This window comes from Pseudophryne corroboree, chromosome 1, assembly GCF_028390025.1.
Source record: "Pseudophryne corroboree isolate aPseCor3 chromosome 1, aPseCor3.hap2, whole genome shotgun sequence".
Taxonomy (NCBI): domain Eukaryota; kingdom Metazoa; phylum Chordata; class Amphibia; order Anura; family Myobatrachidae; genus Pseudophryne; species Pseudophryne corroboree.
Genome location: NC_086444.1, coordinates 970,934,980 through 970,961,876, shown reverse-complemented (window position 1 = coordinate 970,961,876; position 26,897 = coordinate 970,934,980). Strand labels below are relative to the sequence as shown.

At 47.5% G+C, this 26,897-nt stretch overlaps 1 long non-coding RNA gene across 1 annotated transcript in view; it reads left to right on the top strand.

Annotated features, from left to right (window-relative positions):
* The first annotated feature begins 5,600 nt into the window (after positions 1-5,600).
* The window catches only part of LOC134979072 (uncharacterized), a 47,320-nt gene continuing 26,023 nt past the window's right edge, over positions 5,601-26,897 (top strand). Inside the window, exons 1-2 of the long non-coding RNA XR_010190287.1 lie at positions 5,601-5,623; positions 5,716-5,777. This is a non-coding gene — a long non-coding RNA (uncharacterized LOC134979072). The remainder of the gene's footprint in view (positions 5,624-5,715; positions 5,778-26,897) is intronic.

The window sequence follows — 26,897 nt, the reverse complement described above, 5'->3', positions numbered from 1 at the left end:
ACATCTGTCTATGAACTGTCATCATGGGGGATAAAAAGCAGTGGATCCCACTGAAATTCTGCGAAGGACCTGGGTGGCTCCGGAAAAAAAAAAAATATTTTTTAAAATAAATCAGAAAAACAACACATAAATAATATTAAAGACATTATACAGAAAACTGTATGTACACATATTCATTTAATATGACAACTGTAATATATGGAGTTGCACAGGTACCCTAAAAATGACCACCATATAACTACAGTCCGGGGGCCCTATTGCAAAGGACACTGTAGACTCATTATAAGAATACATTTGGACATTAACAGTTATAAGAATACATTTAAGGGATTAGCCTCATTGAGGCCCCTTGGGGCTACCGTGTCAAGCTTATGTATCCAGAAGCTTTCTTTCTGTTTAAGCATCCGGGTTCTATCTCCACCTAATGGAGGTGGTGGAACACAATTGATAAGCTTGCATTTCAGTGTCGCTACTTGATGTCTAGCAGACATGAAATGATGCGCTACAGGCTGGTCCGTATGGCCAGAGAGCAAGGCCGTGTGGATTGAAGACCGGTGGTTGGCCATTCTATCCCGAAACTGACGGGTAGTCAATCCAACGTAACAGAGCCCACAAGAGCATTTCAAGATGTAAATGACATAATCTAGTCTACAATGGAGGTGATATTTTAAAAATATCTTCTTCCCGGTGTGTGGATGGTGAAAATAGGGGCCAGTGAGCATGGATCGACATGTGGTGCATCCTCCGCAGGAGAAGCTACCTGGTCTGGCTTGCATTAGTTGGAAGTTGGATTTTTTTTGGTCAGGGAACATCGTTGGCCTCATTAGCAGCTGTTTTAAATTGGCCCCACGCCGGTAGGCCATCATCGGTGCAGGAGTTCCTGCAAATGGGAGGTTTCCATCAGAAGCCACAATCGGCCAATGCTTTCGTAATGCCTTCCTCATACTATCTGAAGCGCCATCATACTGGGTGGGAAAAATCATACGCTTCTCACTTACTTTTTTAGGGAGTTGTCCAAGAAAAATACTATTAGCTTTCTCTAAACATCGTGCCAATACTTTTTTAGAATAACCTCGCTCTAAAAAGCGCAAGGTTATTTCGGCACATTGTAGGTCCTTTAGGGCAGGGGTCGAATTGATCCTCATTGCTCTAAGGAATTGTGAGATAGGGATGCCTTCTTTCAAAGCAGGAGGGTGATGGCTCGTTGCATGTAGAGTTAGATTATGATCAGTTGCTTTACGAAACATTGTAGTGTTTAACTGTTTCCCAGTCTTAGTGACATTGACGTCCAGAAAATTAATGGACGTTGCAGAAACCGAATATGTGAACTTGATGGGATTGTCAAGGGAATTAAGTTGGTTCACCATATCGATAAATTCTGATTCAGTACCATCCCAAAGTAAAAAAATATCGTCAATAAAACGTTCAAAGTAATGGATTTTCTGCCCATAAACTGGTAATATGTACGTATTCTCGTAGTTGGCCATAAACAGGTTGGCGTACGATGGGGCTAAATTCGACCCCATCGCCGTGCCCTCAACCTGTAAAAAATAGTCATTTTTATACATGAAATGATTACAGGTCAATACCAATGTCGTTAATTCCAGCAAAAACTCAGTCGGGTAATCTCTACATGGAGATTTGGAAAACAGAGTCCGTAAAACTTCTATACCTTGTTGGTGCGGTATAACAGTGTACAAAAAGCACACATCCATGGTGGCTAGTAGGGTATGTTCACCCAGCTGATCAAATTGTTGAAGAAGTGAAAGAAAATCTCCAGTGTCCCTTAAATAGCTTTCAGTTCCCAAAACTAAAGGCTGTAGAAGACTGTCAATAAAGATGGCTATAGGTTGCAATAAGGAACCCTCTGCTGCGATGATGGGTCTCCCGGGTGGGTGTACCAAAGTTTTATGCACCTTGGGAAGGGTGTACAAAAAGGGACATTTGGGTGAATCAACCGTTAAATACCCAAATAAATCATCACAGATATGGCCTTGTTCAAGTCCCCGTTTTAAACATGCATCAATCCTAGATTTAATATTGGGTATGGGATTTGAAGTCAACCTGCTATAGGCCAACTCATCTGCCAATTGCCTGTTAATTTCACGGTCGTAGTCAGTCCAATTTTGTACAACGACGGCTCCGCCCTTATCCGCTGAGCGGATTACTATCTCAGTGGAATCCCTTAAGGATTTAATGACTTTCCTTTCTGCAGGGGACAGATTATCGAACATCCGTTTAGGTGGAGGAATTTCAGAATCCTTCTATACAAGATGTAGAAATGTCTTGATACTGGGGTTCGTGGAGGGAGGATCAAAGGCAGATTTGGTCCTAAAGACAGACGTATTTTCATTGGTGGGTTTAATGGCAAAGAATTCACGAAGGCGGAGAGAACGGCCAAATTTATACTGGTCAATAACCCTATTAAACGTGTTGGTCCTACAAGTGGGGACAAATGATAGACCTCGCGAAAGAAGCCTAACTTCAGCCTCACTGAGCTCAATATCTGACAAGTTAAACACAGTACTCAATGCCGCCTCCTCTGGCCTCTTCTCTTGATACCCCCCTCTCCGCGGGTGCGGTCTGTGCCGCTTCTTAAAACCCTAGAATGTGTAGAAGTTATTTCCCCTCCTACTCCTAAAAAACGGGTGGATTCATTAGCACCTTCATAATAATCTGTATCAGAAGTTGAGGCAGAAGAAACAAATTCTTGAGAAAAGGGTGGGGCTCTTCGTCTACATGGTTACCTAGTAGACCGATCGCTGGTATTACTACCTAGCAACCACCTGTATACTGTATGTGTTTGATAATCATTGGTTACTGTTGATAGTTTTTCCATTTAAATGAGATCAAATCCCTTTTATAGGTATCTATTTGAGACTGCAATTTCTCAGTCCAATTTTGAGTCTTGTCATTCTGCAGCACGGTGGTGTGTGTTTTAATGGTAGAATCAACTTCAATGGTTAGTTTTTTCAATTCAATGCCCACTTCTTCTACCACAAGGGTCATAAGATCTAAGGAGCATTTGTTTAGTACTCCGCACCACCGGCTGCAGAAGACCGGATTGTTTCTGCCCAATGTGGGCACATTGGAAATGCGAAAACCTCGGATAGGAATTGCCCGTGTAAAGTAAGGTCAACTTCTCTTTGTTTATGCTTTAATACTTTATAAAACAGGTCAATTGGCGTTTCAGCTGGCAACGCTTCGAATTCCAGTTTGTCAAACAGAAGCTTTTCAGTATCCTCATCTGTAAAGGAGACAGTGCCAGTTTCAGCTTGGGCCAATAGCCCATCATCCAATAAGTACACCCCACTCTGTGACATAACACTTGGTACATACAAATAATATCTTTAAAAAAAAAAAAACACAAACATACAAAAAAATATATACAATAACACTTTTCCGGATACAATGGTGGAAACAGATGTGGTAATAAGATCCGAACAGAGGGATGGGTGCCAGGAAGAAAGAACTGCTCTCATTCACAGTTCAAACCAAACATACCCACAGAATATGCTGCACTCTCATCAGTTCATAGAGATAAATAGGCGGGTGCTCCCAATGACCTTGTCAAGTCACAAATACACCGCATCTACCAACCGTGTGGTGGGTGCACTCTCGCAGAAATCAATCACTTTGAAGATCTTGATGTGTCAATCAGTTTATTCAGGTTAATCAGGTTCAATAACGTTGCCTTTAACATTAGAGCAATGAGGATCAATTCGACCCATGCCCTAAAGGACCAATAATGTGCCGAAATAACCTTGCGCTTTTTAGAGCGAGGTTATTCTAAAAAAGTATTGGCACGATGTTTAGAGAAAGCTAATAGTATTTTTCTTGGACAACTCCCTAAAAAAGTAAGTGAGAAGCGTATGATTTTTCCCACCCAGTATGATGGCGCTTCAGATAGTACGAGGAAGGCATTACGAAAGCATTGGCCGATTGTGGCTTCTGATGGAAACCTCCCATTTGCAGGAACTCCTGCACTGATGATGGCCTACCGACGTGGGGCCAATTTAAAACAGCTGCTAATGAGGCCAACGATGTTCCCTGACCAAAAAAAATCCAACTTCCAACTAATGCAAGCCAGACCAGGTAGCTTCTCCTGTGGAGGATGCACCACATGTCGATCCATGCTCACTGGCCCCTATTTTCACCATCCACAAACCGGGAAGAAGATATTTTTAAAATATCACCTCCATTGTAGACTAGATTATGTCATTTACATCTTGAAATGCCCTTGTGGGCTCTGTTACGTTGGATTGACTACCCGTCAGTTTCGGGATAGAATGGCCAACCACCGGTCTTCAATCCACACGGCCTTGCTCTCTGGCCATACGGACAAGCCTGTAGCGCGTCATTTCGTGTCTGCTAGACATCAAGTAGCGACACTGAAATGCAAGCTTATCGATTGGGTTCCACCACCTCCATTAGGTGGAGATAGAACCCGGATGCTTAAACAGAAAGAAAGCTTCTGGATACATAAGCTTGACACGGTAGCCCCAAGGGGCCTCAATGAGGCTAATCCCTTAAATGTTTTCTTATAACTGTTAATGTCCAAATGTATTCTTATAATGAGTCTACAGTGTCCTTTGCAATAGGGCCCCCGGACTGTAGTTATATGGTGGTCATTTTTAGGGTACCTGTGCAACTCCATATATTACAGTTGTCATATTAAATGAATATCTGTACATACAGTTTTCTGTATAATGTCTTTAATATTATGTATGTGTTGTTTTTCTGATTTATTTAAAAAAAAATGTATTTATTTTTTCCGGAGCCACCCAGATCCTTCGCAGAATTTCAGTGGGATCCACTGCTTTTTATCCCCCATGATGACAGTTCATAGACAGATGTACTTTATTAATAGGTGTTATGCATTTATACCTTATTGAAAAGAAATTATGAATATAATTAAATACAGCCTATGTACACTATGAGGGATCTTTCGCTACTGGGTTTCATTGATATTTAACAATTGTCTCGAGTTGCCTTATTTGTATGCCTTTGTCCTATATAACTCACTCTAATATACTCTGTTGGTTTATTAGCATATTCCCCTCCCATCTATGCTTAGTGGATGGTGCCGTCACTGCCGGTTAGGTTGACCCTCCCATCTATGCTTAGTGGATGGTGCCGTCACTTCCGGTTAGGTTGACTTAACTATCGACCGAACGTGGCTAGCTACATTGTTGCTGTTTTGGCTTTCACCCATGTGCTGGGATGTTTCTTGGCACCCGTTTTTTTGAGTTTAGTTTTGACTTTTTCACTTTATGAGAGCCCCTGCGGCTCGGCCGAGCGGCGTCCGCGGGACTTCCGGCCTGTGAAACGCACCCATTTCCGGTCGCTGGAACGCGGAAGTGGCGTTGCCAGCGGCCGCGAATGTAGCCAATATTGTACTTTTGAGCTACATGTGATAATTTTGGCCCCTGAAATCAGTATCACTGGGTATACCTAATGGTTTGATATCCAAGTAACACTCTTTTTTCTTATGGGGTTAATGTTTAGCACACATATAGTTACATCTCAGGGTTAAGTGGCATTTCCTGTCCCATTGTGTTAAATAGCATGCAGCTGCTGATGTGCAGCATGCAGCTATCATCAGATGCTAAACAGCAGAGTGGTGAGTGGACTTGCCGGTGTGGACCCCAGTGGTAGGAATATCTTATTTTGTTTTGATTATTTTATATATCTTGTTTGTGTTTTAAATTGCAGACCTTGCTGCTGAAAACCAGGATTGATCTGTAGCTGCTTAGTGTTACTTTTTCATTATCCAGGTATGACTTCTATATGGTATCTTGGGTCCTATCACACACTGGTGAGGGTCAGTGCTTTCCAATTTTCTTTTATATTAGTCCTGTGTTCCAGGAGCTACCATTTGATTAATTGTGTCTAATATTTACCCAGGTAAATTTGTGAAGTTTACTCTAGAGTGAGGTGCTATGCTTGTCCTGTGGGAGTAGATTTGGAGTATGCTAATCTTTCTCTGACGTCCTAGTGGATGCTGGGGACTCCGTAAGGACCATGGGGAATAGACGGGCTCCGCAGGAGACTGGGCACTCTATAGAAAGATTTAGGACTATCTGGTGTGCACTGGCTCCTCCCCCTATGACCCTCCTCCAAGCCTCAGTTAGATTTCTGTGCCCGGCTGAGCTGGATGCACACTAGGGGCTCTCCTGAGCTCCTAGAAGAAAGTATAGTTTAGGTTTTTTATTTTCAGTGAGACCTGCTGGCAACAGGCTCACTGCAACGAGGGACTAAGGGGAGAAGAAGCGAACCTACCAAAGTGGTGGTAGCTTGGGCTTCTTAGGCTACTGGACACCATTAGCTCCAGAGGGATCGAACACAGGACCCGACCTCGTCGTCCGTTCCCGGAGCCGCGCCGCCGTCCCCCTTACAGAGCCAGAAACAAGAAGGTGGTCCTGTCTGTCTTCTCCAAGGTAGCGCACAGCACTGCAGCTGTGCGCCATTGCTCCTCATGCACACCACACACTGCGGTCACTGATGGGTGCAGGGCGCTGGGGGGTGGCGCCCTGAGCAGCAATAGTAACACCTTGGCTGGCAAAACTAACACCATATATAGCCCCAGAGGCTATATAGGTGTATATTAACCCCTGCCAGAAACGATAAAATAGCGGGAGAAAGCCCACCGAAAAAGGGGCGGAGCCAACTCCCTCAGCACACTGGTGCCATTTTTCCCTCACAGCTCCGCTGGAAGGAAGCTCCCTGGCTCTCCCCTGCAGTCCTGCACTACAGAAAGGGTAAAAAAGAGAGGGGGGGCACAATTTAGGCGCAGTATATATATGTTATAGGCAGCTATAGGGGAAAACACTCTGTATAGTGATATCCCTGTGTTATATAGCGCCCTGGTGTGTGCTGACATACTCTCCCTCTGTCTCCCCAAAGGGCTTTGTGGGGTCCTGTCCTCTGTAAGAGCATTCCCTGTGTGTCTGCTGTGTGTTGGTACTGCTGTGTCGACATGTATGATGAGGATAATGATGTGGAGGCGGAGCAAATGCCTGTGAATGTGATGTCACCCCCTGCGGGGTCGACACCAGTGTGGATGGACTTATGGAAGGAATTACGTGACAGTGTCAGCTCCTTACATAAAAGGTTTGACGACATAGGACAGCCGGCTACTCAGCTTGTGCCTGTCCAAGCGTCTCAAATGTCATCAGGGGCTATAAAACGCCCGCTACCTCAGATGACAGATACAGATGTCGACACGGATACCGACTCCAGTGTCGACGATGATGAGACGAGTGTACCCTCCAATGGATCCACCCATTATATGATTGAGGCTATGAAAAATGTATTACACATTTCTGATGATACCCCAGGTACCACAAAAAAGGGTATTATGTTTGGTGAGAAAAAACTACCAGTAGTTTTTCCTGCATCTGACGAATTAAATGAGGTGTGTGAGGAAGCGTGGACTTCCCCAGATAAGAAATTGATCATTTCTAAACGGTTAATGGCTGTGTACCCTTTCCCGCCAGAGGATAGGTCACGCTGGGAAACACCCCCGAGGGTAGATAAAGCGCTGACACGCTTATCAAAGAAGGTGGCACTACCGTCTCCGGATACGGCCGCCCTAAAAGAACCTGCTGATAGAAAGCAGGAAAGTACCCTAAAAGCTATATACACACACACTGGCATTATATTGAGACCCGCTATTGCATCAGCTTGGATGTGCAGTGCTGCTGCTGCGTGGTCAGACTCCCTGTCGGAAAACATTGATACCATGGATAGGGACAATATTTTGCTAACGATTGACCATATAAAAGACGCGGTCTTATACATGCGTGATGCACAGAGGGATATTTGCCGGCTGGCATCAAAAATAAGCGCTATGTCCATTGCCGCCAGACGGGGGTTATGGACTAGGCAATGGTCAGGTGATGCCGACTCCAAGCGGCACATGGAAGTTTTACCCTATAAAGGGGTGGAACTTTTTGGGGAAGGTCTTTCAGACCTCGTTTCCACAGCTACTGCTGGGAAATCGACTTTTTTGCCACAGGCTACCCCACAGCAAAAGAAAGCACCGTATTATCAGGTACAGTCCTTTCGGCCCCAGAAAAATAAGCGGGCTAGAGGCTCATCTTTTCTGCCGAGGGGCAGAGGAAGGGGGGAAAAAGCTGCAGCACACAGCTAGTTCCCAGGAGCAGAAGTCCTCCCCTGCGTCCGGTAAGTCCACAGCATGACGCTGGGGCTGCTCAGGCGGAATCGGGAACGGTGGGGGCACGTCTCAGGTTTTTCAGCACACAGTGGGCTCTCTCACAAGTGGATCCCTGGGTCCTTCAAGTAGTATCTCAGGGGTACAGGCTGGAATTCGAGACGTCTCCCCCCCGCCGTTTCCTAAGATCTGCCTTGCCGGCAACTCCCTCTGCCAGGGAGGCAGTGTTGGTGGCTATTCAAAAACTGTATTCACAGAAAGTGATTGTCAAGGTACCCCTCCTTCAGCAAGGAAAGGGTTACTACTCCACAATGTTTGTGGTACCGAAACCGGACGGTTCGGTGAGACCCATCTTAAATTTAAAAGCCTTGAACACTTATATCAAAAGGTTCAAGTTCAAGATGGAATCGCTCAGGGCGGTTATTGCGAGCCTGGAGGAGGGGGATTACATGGTATCCCTGGACATCAAGGATGCGTACCTGCATGTCCCCATTTACCCTCCGCACCAGGAGTACCTCAGATTTGTGGTACAGGACTGTCACTATCAGTTCCAGACGCTGCCGTTTGGGTTATCCACGGCACCGAGGGTCTTTACCAAGGTAATGGCCGAAATGATGATACTCCTTCGCAAGAAGGGAGTTTTAATTATCCCGTACTTGGACGATCTCCTGATAAAGGCGAGGTCCAAAGAACAGTTGATAGTGGGGGTGGCACTTTCTCAGGAAGTGCTACAACAGCACGGCTGGATTCTAAACATTCCAAAGTCACAGCTGGTCCCGACGACACGTCTTCTGTTCCTGGGAATGATTCTGGACACAGACTAGAAAAGAGTGTTTCTTCCACTGGAAAAAGCCGAGGAATTGTCATCTCTGGTCAGAGACATCCTAAAACCAGGAAAAGTGTCGGTACATCAATGCACACGAGTCCTGGGAAAAATGGTAGCTTCGTACGAAGCAATTCCATTCGGAAGGTTCCACGCAAGGACGTTCCAGTGGGACCTGTTGGACAAATGGTCCAGGTCCCATCTCCAGATGCAACAGCAGATAACCCTATCGGCCAGAACCAGGGTGTCGCTGCTGTGGTGGCTGCAGAGGGCTCATCTACTAGAGGGCCGCAGATTCGGAATACAGGACTGGGTCCTGGTGACCATGGATGCCAGCCTTCGGGGCTGGGGGGCAGTCACAAAGGGAAGAAATTTCCAAGGACTGTGGTCAAATCAGGAGATTTCTCTTCACATAAATATCCTGGAGCTAAGGGCCATTTACAATGCCCTAAGCCAGGCAAGACCCCTGCTTCAAAACCAGCCGGTACTGATCCAGTCAGACAACATCACGGCGGTCGCCCATGAAAACAGACAGGGAGGCACGAGAAGCAGGATGGCGATGGCAGAAGCCACAAGGATTCTCAGATGGGCAGAGAGTCATGTGTTAGCACTGACGGCAGTGTTCATTCCGGGAGTGGACAACTGGGAAGCAGACTTCCTCAGCAGGCACGACCTCCACCCGGGAGAATGGGGACTTCATCCAGAAGTCTTCCAAATGCTGGTCAACCGGTGGGAAAAACCACAGGTAGACATGATGGCGTCCCGCCTCAACAAGAAGTTGAAAAGATATTGCGCCCGGTCAAGAGACCCTCAGGCGATAGCGGTGGACGCTCTAGTGACACCATCGGTGTACCAGTCGGTTTATGTGTTTCCTCCTCTACCTCTCATACCCAAGGTTCTGAGAATAATAAGAAGGCGAGGAGTGAAAACCATACTCGTGGTTCCGGATTGGCCAAGAAGAGCTTGGTACCCGGAACTTCAAGAGATGCTTACAGAGGACCCTTGGCCTCTGCTGCTCAGACAAGACCTGCTGCAGCAGGGACCCTGTCTGTTCCAAGACTTACCGCGGCTGCGTTTGACGGCATGGCGGTTGAACACCGGATCCTGAAGGAAAAGGGTATTCCGGAGGAAGTCATCCCTACCCTGATCAAAGCCAGGAAGGATGTCACTGCAAGACATTATCACCGCACTTGGCGAAAATATGTTGCTTGGTGTGAGGCCATGAAGGCCACGACGGAGGAATTTCAACTGGGTCGATTCCTGCACTTCCTGCAAGCAGGGGTGACGTTGGGCCTCAAATTGGGGTCCATAAAGGTCCAGATTTCGGCTCTGTCGATTTTCTTCCAAAAAGAACTGGCTTCACTGCCTGAAGTTCAGACTTTTGTCAAAGGAGTACTGCATATTCAGCCTCCTTTTGTGCCCCCAGTGGCACCTTGGGATCTCAATGTGGTTTTGGCATTCCTGAAATCACATTGGTTTGAACCACTTAAGACTGTGGATTTAAAATATCTCACATGGAAAGTGGTCATGCTGTTGGCCCTGGCGTCGGCCAGGCGGGTTTCAGAATTGGCGGCTTTGTCTTGTAAAAGCCCTTATCTGATTTTCCATATGGATAGGGCAGAATTGAGGACTCGTCCTCAGTTTCTCCCAAAGGTGGTCTCAGCTTTTCACTTGAACCAACCTATTGTGGTGCCTGCGGCTACTAGGGACTTGGAGGATTCCAAGTTGCTGGACGTAGTCAGGGCCCTAAAAATTTATATTTCTAGGACGGCTGGAGTCAGAAAGACTGACTCGCTGTTTATCCTGTATGCACCCACCAAGCTGGGTGCTCCTGCTTCTAAGCAGTCTATTGCGCGCTGGATTTGTAGCACTATTCAGCTGGCGCATTCTGCGGTAGGCTTACCGCAGCCTAAATCTGTAAAAGCCCATTCCACACGGAAGGTGGGCTCATCTTGGGCCGCTGCCCGAGGGGTCTCGGCTTTACAACTTTGCCGAGCAGCTACTTGGTCGGGGGCAAACACGTTTGCAAAATTCTACAAATTTGATACCCTGGCTGAGGAGGACCTGGAATTCTCTCATTCGGTGCTGCAGAGTCATCCGCACTCTCCCGCCCGTTTGGGAGCTTTGGTATAATCCCCATGGTCCTTACGGAGTCCCCAGCATCCACTAGGACGTCAGAGAAAATAAGAATTTACTCACCGGTAATTCTATTTCTCGTAGTCCGTAGTGGATGCTGGGCGCCCATCCCAAGTGCGGATTGTCTGCAATACCTGTACATAGTTATTGTTACAAATATCGGGTTTTGTTGTGAGCCATCTCTTCAGAGGCTCCATTTGTTATCATACTGTTAACCGGGGTTCCTATCACGTGTTACATGGTGTGATTGGTGTGGCTGGTATGAGTCTTACCCGGGATTCAAAAATCATTCCTTATTGTGTCAGCTCTTCCGGGCACAGTTCCTAACTGAGGCTTGGAGGAGGGTCATAGGGGGAGGAGCCAGTGCACACCAGATAGTCCTAAATCTTTCTATAGAGTGCCCAGTCTCCTGCGGAGCCCGTCTATTCCCCATGGTCCTTACGGAGTCCCCAGCATCCACTACGGACTACGAGAAATAGAATTACCGGTGAGTACATTCTTATTTTGTCCTTGTTTCCATATAGAGTATGATTCTATTTATTAATTAACTTGATGTCACTATTTTCTGTTATAAGGGCCTGGGAGGCACTGGTGGTGGTGGTGGTGTGGGTATGATCTGATACCTATAGTCTGATTTTATACATATTGTATTTATCTTTTTGATCATGTAGATGCTCTGAATTGCCAGTCTTGATAAAGGTCCTATAATAGGACCGAAACGTCGAATGTTAAAGGCAACGTTATTGAACCTGATTAATCTGAATAAACTGATTGACACATCAAGATCTTCAAAGTGATTGATTTCTGCGAGAATGCGATATATATATTAGAGATGAGCGGGTTCGGTTTCTCTGAATCCGAACCCGCCCGAACTTCATGTTTTTTTTCACGGGTCCGAGCGACTCGGATCTTCCCGCCTTGCTCGGTTAACCCGAGCGCGCCCGAACGTCATCATGACGCTGTCGGATTCTCGCGAGGCTCGGATTCTATCGCGAGACTCGGATTCTATATAAGGAGCCGCGCGTCGCCGCCATTTTCACACGTGCATTGAGATTGATAGGGAGAGGACGTGGCTGGCGTCCTCTCCATTTAGATTATAAGAGAGAGAGATTTACTGGAGCTTAGGACTAGGAGGAGTACTGTAGAAGTGTAGAGAGTGCAGAGAGTTTACTAGTGAGTGACCACCAGACAGTGCAGTTTATTTAATATATCCGTTCTCTGCCTGAAAAAAGCGATACACACAGTGACTCAGTCACATACCATATCTGTGTGCACTGCTCAGGCTCAGCCCAGTGTGCTGCATCATCTATATATATTATATATCTGTCTGACTGCTCAGCTCACACAGCTTATAATTGTGGGGGAGACTGGGGAGCACTGCAGTGCCAGTTATAGGTTATAGCAGGAGCCAGGAGTACATAATATTATATAGTGAGTGACCACCAGACAGTGCAGTTTATTTAATATATCCGTTCTCTGCCTGAAAAAAGCGATACACACAGTGACTCAGTCACATACCATATCTGTGTGCACTGCTCAGGCTCAGCCCAGTGTGCTGCATCATCTATATATATTATATATCTGTCTGACTGCTCAGCTCACACAGCTTATAATTGTGGGGGAGACTGGGGAGCACTGCAGTGCCAGTTATAGGTTATAGCAGGAGCCAGGAGTACATAATATTATATTAAAATTAAACAGTGCACACTTTTGCTGCAGGAGTGCCACTGCCAGTGTGACTGACCAGTGACCTGACCACCAGTATAGTTAGTAGTATACTTATATTGTGATTGCCTGAAAAAGTTAAACACTCGTCGTGTGACTTCACTTGTGTGTTGTTTTTTTTTTTTATTCTATAAAAATAAAACTCATTCTGCTGACAGACAGTGTCCAGCAGGTCCGTCATTATATAATATATAATATATACCTGTCCGGCTGCAGTAGTGATATATATATATTTTTTATATAATTTATCATCCAGTCGCAGCAGACACAGTACGGTAGTTCACGGCTGTGGCTACCTCTGTGTCTGCACTCGGCAGGCAGTCCGTCCATAATTGTATACCACCTAACCGTGGTTTTTTTTTCTTCTTTATACATACATACTACTACGACATCTCTTTATCAACCAGTCTATATTAGCAGCAGACACAGTACAGTACGGTAGTTCACGGCTGTGGCTACCTCTGTGTCTGCACTCGGCAGGCAGTCCGTCCATAATTGTATACCACCTAACCGTGGTTTTTTTTTCTTTCTTCTTTATACATACATACATAGGCCCTCATTCCGAGTTGATCGGTCGCAAGGCGAATTTAGCAGAGTTACACACGCTAAGCCGCCGCCTACTGGGAGTGAATCTTAGCTTCTTAAAATTGCGACCGATGTATTCGCAATATTGCGATTACTAACTACTTAGCAGTTTCAGAGTAGCTCCAGACTTACTCTGCCTGTGCGATCAGTTCAGTGCTTGTCGTTCCTGGTTGACGTCACAAACACACCCAGCGTTCGCCCAGGCACTCCCACCGTTTCTCCGGCCACTCCTGCGTTTTTTCCGGAAACGGTAGCGTTTTCAGCCACACGCCCCTGAAACGCCGTGTTTCTGCCCAGTAACACCCATTTCCTGTCAATCACATTACGATCGCCGGAGCGAAGAAAAAGCCGTGAGTAAAATTACTTTCTTCATAGTAAAGTTACTTGGCGCAGTCGCAGTGCGAACTTTGCGCATGCGTACTAAGCGAATTTTCATTGCGATGCGATGAAAAATACCGAGCGAACAACTCGGAATGAGGGCCATAGTTACATAGACATCTCTTTATCAACCAGTCTATATTAGCAGCAGACACAGTACAGTACGGTAGTTCACGGCTGTGGCTACCTCTGTGTCTGCACTCGGCAGGCAGTCCGTCCATAATTGTATACCACCTAACCGTGGTTTTTTTTTCTTTCTTCTTTATACATACATAGTTACATAGACATCTCTTTATCAACCAGTCTATATTAGCAGCAGACACAGTACAGTACGGTAGTTCACGGCTGTGGCTACCTCTGTGTCTGCACTCGGCAGGCAGTCCATAATTGTATACTAGTATCCATCTCCATTGTTTACCTGAGGTGCCTTTTAGTTGTGCCTATTAAAATATGGAGAACAAAAATGTTGAGGTTCCAAAATTAGGTAAAGATCAAGATCCACTTCCACCTCGTGCTGAAGCTGCTGCCACTAGTCATGGCCGAGACGATGAAATGCCAGCAACGTCGTCTGCCAAGGCCGATGCCCAATGTCATAGTACAGAGCATGTCAAATCCAAAACACCAAATATCAGAAAAAAAAGGACTCCAAAACCTAAAATAAAATTTTCGGAGGAGAAGCGTAAACTTGCCAATATGCCATTTACGACACGGAGTGGCAAGGAACGGCTGAGGCCCTGGCCTATGTTCATGGCTTGTGGTTCAGCTTCACATGAGGATGGAAGCACTCAGCCTCTCGCTAGAAAAATGAAAAGACTCAAGCTGGCAAAAGCAGCACAGCAAAGAACTGTGCATTCTTCGAAATCCCAAATCCACAAGGAGAGTCCAATTGTGTCGGTTGCGATGCCTGACCTTCCCAACACTGGACGTGAAGAGCATGCGCCTTCCACCATTTGCACGCCCCCTGCAAGTGCTGGAAGGAGCACCCGCAGTCCAGTTCCTGATAGTCAGATTGAAGATGTCAGTGTTGAAGTACACCAGGATGAGGAGGATATGGGTGTTGCTGGCGCTGGGGAGGAAATTGACCAGGAGGATTCTGATGGTGAGGTGGTTTGTTTAAGTCAGGCACCCGGGGAGACACCTGTTGTCCGTGGGAGGAATATGGCCGTTGACATGCCAGGTGAAAATACCAAAAAAATCAGCTCTTCGGTGTGGAGGTATTTCACCAGAAATGCGGACAACAGGTGTCAAGCCGTGTGTTCCCTTTGTCAAGCTGTAATAAGTAGGGGTAAGGACGTTAACCACCTCGGAACATCCTCCCTTATACGTCACCTGCAGCGCATTCATAATAAGTCAGTGACAAGTTCAAAAACTTTGGGTGACAGCGGAAGCAGTCCACTGACCAGTAAATCCCTTCCTCTTGTAACCGAGCTCACGCAAACCACCCCACCAACTCCCTCAGTGTCAATTTCCTCCTTCCCCAGGAATGCCAATAGTCCTGCAGGCCATGTCACTGGCAATTCTGACGAGTCCTCTCCTGCCTGGGATTCCTCCGATGCATCCTTGCGTGTAACGCCTAATGCTGCTGGCGCTGCTGTTGTTGCCGCTGGGAGTCGATGGTCATCCCAGAGGGGAAGTCGTAAGCCCACTTGTACTACTTCCAGTAAGCAATTGACTGTTCAACAGTCCTTTGCGAGGAAGATGAAATATCACAGCAGTCATCTTACTGCAAAGCGGATAACTGAGGCCTTGGCATCCTGGGTGGTGAGAAACGTGGTTCCGGTATCCATCATTACTGCAGAGCCAACTAGAGACTTGTTGGAGGTACTGTGTCCCCGGTACCAAATACCATCTAGGTTCCATTTCTCTAGGCAGGCGATACCGAAAATGTACACAGACCTCAGAAAAAGAGTCACCAGTGTCCTAAAAAATGCAGCTGTACCCAATGTCCACTTAACCACGGACATGTGGACAAGTGGAGCAGGGCAGGGTCAGGACTATATGACTGTGACAGCCCACTGGGTAGATGTATGGACTCCCGCCGCAAGAACAGCAGCGGCGGCACCAGTAGCAGCATCTCGCAAACGCCAACTCTTTCCTAGGCAGGCTACGCTTTGTATCACCGGTTTCCAGAATACGCACACAGCTGAAAACCTCTTACGGCAACTGAGGAAGATCATCGCGGAATGGCTTACCCCAATTGGACTCTCCTGTGGATTTGTGGCATCGGACAACGCCAGCAATATTGTGTGTGCATTAAATATGGGCAAATTCCAGCACGTCCCATGTTTTGCACATACCTTGAATTTGGTGGTGCAGAATTTTTTAAAAAACGACAGGGGCGTGCAAGAGATGCTGTCGGTGGCCAGAAGAATTGCGGGACACTTTCGGCGTACAGGCACCACGTACAGAAGACTGGAGCACCACCAAAAACTACTGAACCTGCCCTGCCATCATCTGAAGCAAGAAGTGGTAACGAGGTGGAATTCAACCCTCTATATGCTTCAGAGGTTGGAGGAGCAGCAAAAGGCCATTCAAGCCTATACAATTGAGCACGATATAGTAGGTGGAATGCACCTGTCTCAAGCGCAGTGGAGAATGATTTCAACGTTGTGCAAGGTTCTGATGCCCTTTGAACTTGCCACACGTGAAGTCAGTTCAGACACTGCCAGCCTGAGTCAGGTCATTCCCCTTATCAGGCTTTTGCAGAAGAAGCTGGAGACATTGAAGGAGGAGCTAACACGGAGCGATTCCGCTAGGCATGTGGGACTTGTGGATGGAGCCCTTAATTCGCTTAACAAGGATTCACGGGTGGTCAATCTGTTGAAATCAGAGCACTACATTTTGGCCACCGTGCTCGATCCTAGATTTAAAGCCTACCTTGGATCTCTCTTTCCGGCAGACACAAGTCTGCTGGGGTTGAAAGACCTGCTGGTGACAAAATTGTCAAGTCAAGCGGAACGCGACCTGTCAACATCTCCTCCTTCACATTCTCCCGCAACTGGGGGTGCGAGGAAAAGGCTCAGAATTCCGAGCCCACCCGCTGGCGGTGATGCAGGGCAGTCTGGAGCGACTGCTGATGCTGACATCTGGTCCGGACTGAAGGACCTGACAACGATTACGGACATGTCGTCTACTGTCACTGCATATGATTCTCTCAACATTGATAGAATGGTGGAGGATTATATGAGTGACCGCATCCAAGTAGGCACGTCACACAGTCCGTACTTATACTGGCAGGAAAAAGAGGCAATTTGGAGGCCCTTGCACAAACTGGCTTTATTCTACCTAAGTTGCCCTCCCACAAGTGTGTACTCCGAAAGAGTGTTTAGTGCCGCCGCTCACCTTGTCAGCAATCGGCGTACGAGGTTACATCCAGAAAATGTGGAGAAGATGATGTTCATTAAAATGAATTATAATCAATTCCTCCGCGGAGACATTGACCAGTAGCAATTGCCTCCACAAAGTACACAGGGAGCTGAGATGGTGGATTCCAGTGGGGACGAATTGATAATCTGTGAGGAGGGGGATGTACACGGTGATATATCGGAGGGTGAAGATGAGGTGGACATCTTGCCTCTGTAGAGCCAGTTTGTGCAAGGAGAGATTAATTGCTTCTTTTTTGGGGGGGGTCCAAACCAACCCGTCATATCAGTCACAGTCGTGTGGCAGACCCTGTCACTGAAATGATGGGTTGGTTAAAGTGTGCATGTCCTGTTTTGTTTATACAACATAAGGGTGGGTGGGAGGGCCCAAGGACAATTCCATCTTGCACCTCTTTTTTCTTTTCTTTTTCTTTGCATCATGTGCTGTTTGGGGAGGGTTTTTTGGAAGGGACATCCTGCGTGACACTGCAGTGCCACTCCTAGATGGGCCCGGTGTTTGTGTCGGCCACTAGGGTCGCTAATCTTACTCACACAGCTACCTCATTGCGCCTCTTTTTTTCTTTGCGTCATGTGCTGTTTGGGGAGGGTTTTTTGGAAGGGACATCCTGCGTGACACTGCAGTGCCACTCCTAGATGGGCCCGGTGTTTGTGTCGGCCACTAGGGTCGCTAATCTTACTCACACAGCTACCTCATTGCGCCTCTTTTTTTCTTTGCGTCATGAGCTGTTTGGGGAGGGTTTTTTGGAAGGGCCATCCTGCGTGACACTGCAGTGCCACTCCTAGATGGGCCCGGTGTTTGTGTCGGCCACTAGGGTCGCTAATCTTACTCACACAGCTACCTCATTGCGCCTCTTTTTTTCTTTGCGTCATGTGCTGTTTGGGGAGGGTTTTTTGGAAGGGACATCCTGCGTGACACTGCAGTGCCACTCCTAGATGGGCCCGGTGTTTGTGTCGGCCACTAGGGTCGCTTATCTTACTCACACAGCGACCTCGGTGCAAATTTTAGGACTAAAAATAATATTGTGAGGTGTGAGGTATTCAGAATAGACTGAAAATGAGTGTAAATTATGGTTTTTGAGGTTAATAATACTTTGGGATCAAAATGACCCCCAAATTCTATGATTTAAGCTGTTTTTTAGTGTTTTTGGAAAAAAACACCCGAATCCAAAACACACCCGAATCCGACAAAAAAAATTCGGTGAGGTTTTGCCAAAACGCGTTCGAACCCAAAACACGGCCGCGGAACCGAACCCAAAACCAAAACACAAAACCCGAAAAATTTCAGGCGCTCATCTATATATATATATATATATATATATATATATATATATATATATATATATATATATATATATATATATATATATATATATATTCAACTTAATATGTAGTTTTCAGTGTATAGATATATAATATATATACATTGTTACTTTTCAATCACATAAAATTCACATACTGTAGAAGGTTACAATGTAACAAGTAAAATTGACACTTTTCATCACGATGACAATTCTATATAGAAAATGTTCATACAAGTGTATCCTTGAAAAGGATCTAGCTGATTTTGCTGTGCCAATCTCCTTTACAAGATGTGCTTAACACTGACGTCCCAGTGAAGCTAATGCAGATACTAGTGCTGTTAATGATTGGAGGTAGTTAATCATAAGGTAATTCTGATATAGTTACCCTTTCCTTGGTTCTTTATAGTGATGACTCCCAATGGATGGATAAATGGGTCGCTTGTAGTGTAACAGCCTCATACTAATCAGCGGCACACTCCGTCCTTTGGGGGTCATTCTGACCTGATCGCTCGCTGCAATTCTTTGCAGCACCAATCAGGTCAGAACTGCGCATGCGCCGGTGCCGTAGTTCGCCGGCGCATGGCTGACAGCCGACGGCTGTCGTTGCCTAGTGATCGCCTCTGCCTGATTGACAGGCAGAGGCAGTCACTGGGCGGGAGAGGGTGGCATGGCAGGGCGTTTGGCTGCCGTTTTGCAGGCGCAGTCCAGCCAACACAGGCGTGGCCGGACCGTGCGGGGGACGGGCCGCAGTGGCTGCGTGATGTCACATACAGCCGCTGCGAGCCAGGCAGTGACGAGTAGCTCCCAGCCAGCAGGCAAAAGCTGCACTGGCCAGGAGCTACACCTGAAGTACAAAAGCATCGCCGCTGTGCGATGCTTTTGTACTTCAGTGACGGGGCAGGGACTGACATGCAGGGCGGGCTAGCCATGTGCTGGTCGTCACCCCGCATGTCTGTGTTCCTGATCGTAGCTGTGCTAAATTTAGCACAGCTACGATCAAGTCAGAATCACCCCCAATGTCCGGCTTTGGGACGTATGCAGAGTCCCGTAATGCAGTTTGTGCCAGTGACCGGCGAGATATTAGGACGGTAGAGATGGCTACTGAGTGAATGTCTCAACACACTGACTTGAATCTTGTAGATGTTCGAATGATTCGAGTCAGGAAAAGCTGAAGTGTCGAGACATGATACTCACTGCAGCTTCCTCTCTCCCCAGTTAACACATACTCACATACAGCACAGCGCAGCCCACATGTCTTTCTGCCGAGTCCTAAGTGACTCCAGGGCTCAGGATCCGCCCCCTTATCTCTCCCCTGAATGACGGCTCTCCTCTCCTGATGAGTCCTGAGTGACTCCTGGTCTCAGGATCCGCCCCTTTGTCTCTTTCCCCGGTGACGGTTTTCCTCCCCTTATGAATTCTGAGTGACTCCTAGGATTAGGATCCGCCCCCTTGTCTCTGCTCTGAGTTCCTCTGCAGTGCGATGCATTGAAGATGAGCCGTGAGCCGAGACACTCCACTGAGCTGAATCACGTGACTTGACACACACCAGTGACTCGGCTTGCCCATCTCTATAGGACGGAAGCCAGGCATGTGAGCCACTGCGCTCCAGGAATTTAGCTCGGGTGCCGCTCAGTGTGAAAGAAAGGAGCCAGCTAGTAATCTTGATATGATAGCAGTGTCTGGAGCTCGTGTTTTGCAAGGCCCCTGCTGGGGGTCTCCAAGGGTTCTCTGCCGATACCACTGGTGGGGTTCAATAGTAGAATCTATGATATTATCATCTTTTATGTTACCAGCGCCAGGAATTTTGAACAGATCAATGTGTTCATAAAATGGTTTTTGGTCTATAAACTAAAGCAGATCTGTGAATTAACTATTTTATTTATTATGTTTGTTTGTTTGTTTGTTTTACAATATGGTAATCCGCTCTAAAATGGTTGTATCAATATGTTTACTACATTGTTTGGTAACTACTGTAACTTGACCAATATATTTTGTCTTAATTTATTTTTTATTCTGTAAGATTTTAACTGCTACGTTGTGCTTTTGAAATGTTTTGGTCATGTATATTTTTGTGGGGATGACAGTTGTTGCTTTGCTTTTTTTATTGTCATATGGACTTAAGTGAGACGGGTGTACAATAAACCTGAAATGTCTTTGCTCCAACTCCCATGGAGGGATGCAATGGAATCCAAGTTCACCTGACGTGCCGGATGCGAGCCGAACTCGGACATTTTTTTAAAGGGTCAATCATCTACTAGGCATTATGCCTTGTAAACGATTGCCCCTTTGAAAAAACTTAAAAATATTAGAGATGTGCACAGACCCCGGTGTTTTGGTTCTAATTCATGGTCTTGTTTTCTTTTTTTCAAAACCAACCTTTGATAAAAAAAAAAAAAAAATCAATTAAATAAGATAATCATTGATAAAAAAAATTGCTAAAAAACAAACAAAAACAACTACAATTAAACAACCAATTTTTGCAATCCAAGACCTGAAATGAAGTACCTGCACAGGGGGACCAGTGGAGGTAATTAATGTGGGTAGCAGGAAGCTAGGCTCCCGCTACCCATAACTTTGGATGTCGCAGCCAGCACCAGTAGTAGGAGCATGTGTATACACGCGCCAACTTCCTATAGAAAACAATAGGAAAGATGGCCACCAGAGTAGACTGCAGGAGGCTGGCTATGTGACAGTGCCATGATATGGAGCCTCCCGCAGTAAGAATGTAAGGGATACATCTATAGGTAATGCCCCTTTTCACATAAGTAATGACTTCTCTCCCCCATCTCACTGCCCTCTGCGTCCTTCCAGCAGCAGGCTCAGTGGCTAGCTGGCAAGCTCAGTGGGTGGCTGGGTGTCCCAGGCTGTTGCGCTCAGGTGAGGGCTGCTGCTCCTCTGTCCTCACTTCTCTGTGGCTGCTCCCATAATGCCATGCATGATTACACCATGCAGCGTTATGCCAGCTACCAGAGGGAGGGACAGTCCCGCTGCTTGCACAATGTAATAGCAGCGGGTGCCAGCAGGGTGACTATAGTGGCTTCCTACTGTTGAGCTGAGCCGACTCTAGGCTGGCAATGAATGCTCATAGGCATTCCAAATGCCCTAGGCATTTGACTAGTTTGCCTATGCAGGCCTTCAGCACCATCTGACAGCCCAGAAGCCCCCCAGCACCATCTGACAGGCCAGAAGGCCCCAAGCACCATCAGACAGGGCAGTGGGCCCCCAGCATCATCAGACCGGCCAGATGGCCCCCAGCATCATCAGACCAGCCAGTTGGCCCCCAGCACCATCAGACATGCCAATGGACTCCCAGTTCCATCAGACAGCCAAAAGACCCCTAGCATCATCTGGCAAGCCAGAAGGCCCCCAGCACCATCAAACAGGTCAGCGGGTCCCCAGCACCATCAGTCAAGCAAGATGGACCCAGCTCCATCAGACAGGTCAGAAAGCCCCCAGCACCATCAGACAGACCAGTGGGTCCCCAGCATCATCAGTAAGGCAAGATGGCCCCCAGTTCCATCAGTTAGGTTAATATGTCCCCAGCTCCATCTTACAGGTCAGTTGGTCCCCAGTACTTTCAGATAGACAAGCTGGACCCAAGCACCATCATATAAGCCAGAAGGCCCCTGGCACCATCTGAAAGGTGAGCAGGCCTCATGCACCATCAGACATGTCAGCGGGACCCCAGCACCATCACCAGGCCAGCAGACCCCCAGACCATAAGACAGGGGAGAACGCCCCCAGCACCATCAATAGGCCAGAATGCCCTAAGCACCATCAGACAGGCCAGTATGCCCCCAGCTCCATCAGATAGGCTAGCAGGCCCCCAGCACCATCAGACAGGCCAGAAGGCAATATGCAACAAAAAAAGGATCCTTATTGCTTTTTAAGCGCAAATGTATAAATAAATATTGTTGCTGGTCCCTTGTTCGCTGCTATAAAAGGTAGTGTGTATACCTTTAATTAGAGAATACAATTTTTTTTTTTTTCAGAAATAGCAGCGCTTGTGGGAGCAGCAATATGATTACCAACAAATGGAGAGCCAGAAATGAATATAAATTATTTAATAACTAGGTGACTCATCGCACCCTACGGTTGCTCTTCACACCGTCGCAAGGGGCTACGCCACCTTAACCCCTGCATGCCTTTCTGGCATTCAATATTATATGGAGTATTACCTGCATTCCTAGTTTTGTTAGTGGTTAAATATTGCAGGATGAAAGGGCATCCGATGGAGAAGGGGGCGTAGCCCCTTGCGACTGGGAGGGGGCGGGGGAGTAGGGTCTGCAGATGGGGGAGGGTGTCCGGAGGTGCTGTGGGTGGGGGAGGGGTGGGAGTGTCGCTGCTGGGGGAGGGGCAGGTGTGGGGCTGTTGCGGATGGGGGAGGGGCGGGTGCGGGGGTGCCGTGGGTGGTTCCGGAGGTGCCATGGGTGGGGGAGGGGCGGGGGTTTTGCGGGTGGGGCACATGCGGGGGTGCGGCAGATGGGGGAGGGGGTCCAGAGGCGCTGCAGGTGGTCGAGAGGTGGGTGCAGGGGTGTTGCGGGTGGGATAGGGGGTCCGGAGTCACCGGGGGAGGGCGTGGGGGTGCCACGGATGGGGGAGGGAGTCGGGGGGAGCTGCAGGTGGGAGGGGGTCGGGTGCATGGGTGCCGCGGGTCATTTTCTAATGCTGGGTGGAGTCACAATGCTGGACAGAGTCAGAGTAAATGAGTTAGAGAGTCACAGATCTAAATGCATATAGGAAAAACGCACACACCCGCACAGTATAAGGCATTATAATTAGAGATGAGCGCCTGAAATTTTTCGGGTTTTGTGTTTTGGTTTTGGGTTCGGTTCCGCGGCCGTGTTTTGGGTTCGAACGCGTTTTGGCAAAACCTCACCGAATTTTTTTTGTCGGATTCGGGTGTGTTTTGGATTCGGGTGTTTTTTTCCAAAAACACTAAAAAACAGCTTAAATCATAGAATTTGGGGGTCATTTTGATCCCAAAGTATTATTAACCTCAAAAACCATAATTTACACTCATTTTCAGTCTATTCTGAATACCTCACACCTCACAATATTATTTTTAGTCCTAAAATTTGCACCGAGGTCGCTGTGTGAGTAAGATAAGCGACCCTAGTGGCCGACACAAACACCGGGCCCATCTAGGAGTGGCACTGCAGTGTCACGCAGGATGTCCCTTCCAAAAAACCCTCCCCAAACAGCACATGACGCAAAGAAAAAAAGAGGCGCAATGAGGTAGCTGTGTGAGTAAGATTAGCGACCCTAGTGGCCGACACAAACACCGGGCCCATCTAGGAGTGGCACTGCAGTGTCACGCAGGATGTCCCTTCCAAAAAACCCTCCCCAAACAGCACATGACGCAAAGAAAAAAAGAGGCGCAATGAGGTAGCTGTGTGAGTAAGATTAGCGACCCTAGTGGCCGACACAAACACCGGGCCCATCTAGGAGTGGCACTGCAGTGTCACGCAGGATGGCCCTTCCAAAAAACCCTCCCCAAACAGCACATGACGCAAAGAAAAAAAGAGGCGCAATGAGGTAGCTGTGTGAGTAAGATTAGCGACCCTAGTGGCCGACACAAACACCGGGCCCATCTAGGAGTGGCACTGCAGTGTCACGCAGGATGTCCCTTCCAAAAAACCCTCCCCAATCAGCACATGATGCAAAGAAAAAGAAAAGAAAAAAGAGGTGCAAGATGGAATTGTCCTTGGGCCCTCCCACCCACCCTTATGTTGTATAAACAAAACAGGACATGCACACTTTAACCAACCCATCATTTCAGTGACAGGGTCTGCCACACGACTGTGACTGATATGACGGGTTGGTTTGGACCCCCCCCAAAAAAGAAGCAATTAATCTCTCCTTGCACAAACTGGCTCTACAGAGGCAAGATGTCCACCTCATCTTCACCCTCCGATATATCACCGTGTACATCCCCCTCCTCACAGATTATCAATTCGTCCCCACTGGAATCCACCATCTCAGCTCCCTGTGTACTTTGTGGAGGCAATTGCTGCTGGTCAATGTCTCCGCGGAGGAATTGATTATAATTCATTTTAATGAACATCATCTTCTCCACATTTTCTGGATGTAACCTCGTACGCCGATTGCTGACAAGGTGAGCGGCGGCACTAAACACTCTTTCGGAGTACACACTTGTGGGAGGGCAACTTAGGTAGAATAAAGCCAGTTTGTGCAAGGGCCTCCAAATTGCCTCTTTTTCCTGCCAGTATAAGTACGGACTGTGTGACGTGCCTACTTGGATGCGGTCACTCATATAATCCTCCACCATTCTATCAATGTTGAGAGAATCATATGCAGTGACAGTAGACGACATGTCCGTAATCGTTGTCAGGTCCTTCAGTCCGGACCAGATGTCAGCATCAGCAGTCGCTCCAGACTGCCCTGCATCACCGCCAGCGGGTGGGCTCGGAATTCTGAGCCTTTTCCTCGCACCCCCAGTTGCGGGAGAATGTGAAGGAGGAGATGTTGACAGGTCGCGTTCCGCTTGACTTGACAATTTTGTCACCAGCAGGTCTTTCAACCCCAGCAGACCTGTGTCTGCCGGAAAGAGAGATCCAAGGTAGGCTTTAAATCTAGGATCGAGCATGGTGGCCAAAATGTAGTGCTCTGATTTCAACAGATTGACCACCCGTGAATCCTTGTTAAGCGAATTAAGGGCTGCATCCACAAGTCCCACATGCCTAGCGGAATCGCTCCGTGTTAGCTCCTCCTTCAATGCCTCCAGCTTCTTCTGCAAAAGCCTGATGAGGGGAATGACCTGACTCAGGCTGGCAGTGTCTGAACTGACTTCACGTGTGGCAAGTTCAAAGGGCATCAGAACCTTGCACAACGTTGAAATCATTCTCCACTGCACTTGAGACAGGTGCATTCCACCTACTATATCGTGCTCAATTGTATAGGCTTGAATGGCCTTTTGCTGCTCCTCCAACCTCTGAAGCATATAGAGGGTTGAATTCCACCTCGTTACCACTTCTTGCTTCAGATGATGGCAGGGCAGGTTCAGTAGTTTTTGGTGGTGCTCCAGTCTTCTGTACGTGGTGCCTGTACGCCGAAAGTGTCCCGCAATTTTTCTGGCCACCGACAGCATCTCTTGCACGCCCCTGTCGTTTTTTAAAAAATTCTGCACCACCAAATTCAAGGTATGTGCAAAACATGGGACGTGCTGGAATTTGCCCATATTTAATGCACACACAATATTGCTGGCGTTGTCCGATGCCACAAATCCACAGGAGAGTCCAATTGGGGTAAGCCATTCCGCGATGATCTTCCTCAGTTGCCGTAAGAGGTTTTCAGCTGTGTGCGTATTCTGGAAAGCGGTGATACAAAGCGTAGCCTGCCTAGGAAAGAGTTGGCGTTTGCGAGATGCTGCTACTGGTGCCGCCGCTGCTGTTCTTGCGGCGGGAGTCCATACATCTACCCAGTGGGCTGTCACAGTCATATAGTCCTGACCCTGCCCTGCTCCACTTGTCCACATGTCCGTGGTTAAGTGGACATTGGGTACAACTGCATTTTTTAGGACACTGGTGAGTCTTTTTCTGACGTCCGTGTACATTCTCGGTATCGCCTGCCTAGAGAAGTGGAACCTAGATGGTATTTGGTAACGGGGGCACACTGCCTCAATAAATTGTCTAGTTCCCTGTGAACTAACGGCGGATACCGGACGCACGTCTAACACCAACATAGTTGTCAAGGACTCAGTTATCCGCTTTGCAGTAGGATGACTGCTGTGATATTTCATCTTCCTCGCAAAGGACTGTTGAACAGTCAATTGCTTACTGGAAGTAGTACAAGTGGGCTTACGACTTCCCCTCTGGGATGACCATCGACTCCCAGCGGCAACAACAGCAGCGCCAGCAGCAGTAGGCGTTACACGCAAGGATGCATCGGAGGAATCCCAGGCAGGAGAGGACTCGTCAGAATTGCCAGTGACATGGCCTGCAGGACTATTGGCATTCCTGGGGAAGGAGGAAATTGACACTGAGGGAGTTGGTGGGGTGGTTTGCGTGAGCTTGGTTACAAGAGGAAGGGATTTACTGGTCAGTGGACTGCTTCCGCTGTCACCCAAAGTTTTTGAACTTGTCACTGACTTATTATGAATGCGCTGCAGGTGACGTATAAGGGAGGATGTTCCGAGGTGGTTAACGTCCTTACCCCTACTTATTACAGCTTGACAAAGGGAACACACGGCTTGACACCTGTTGTCCGCATATCTGGTGAAATACCTCCACACCGAAGAGCTGATTTTTTTGGTATTTTCACCTGGCATGTCAACGGCCATATTCCTCCCACGGACAACAGGTGTCTCCCCGGGTGCCTGACTTAAACAAACCACCTCACCATCAGAATCCTCCTGGTCAATTTCCTCC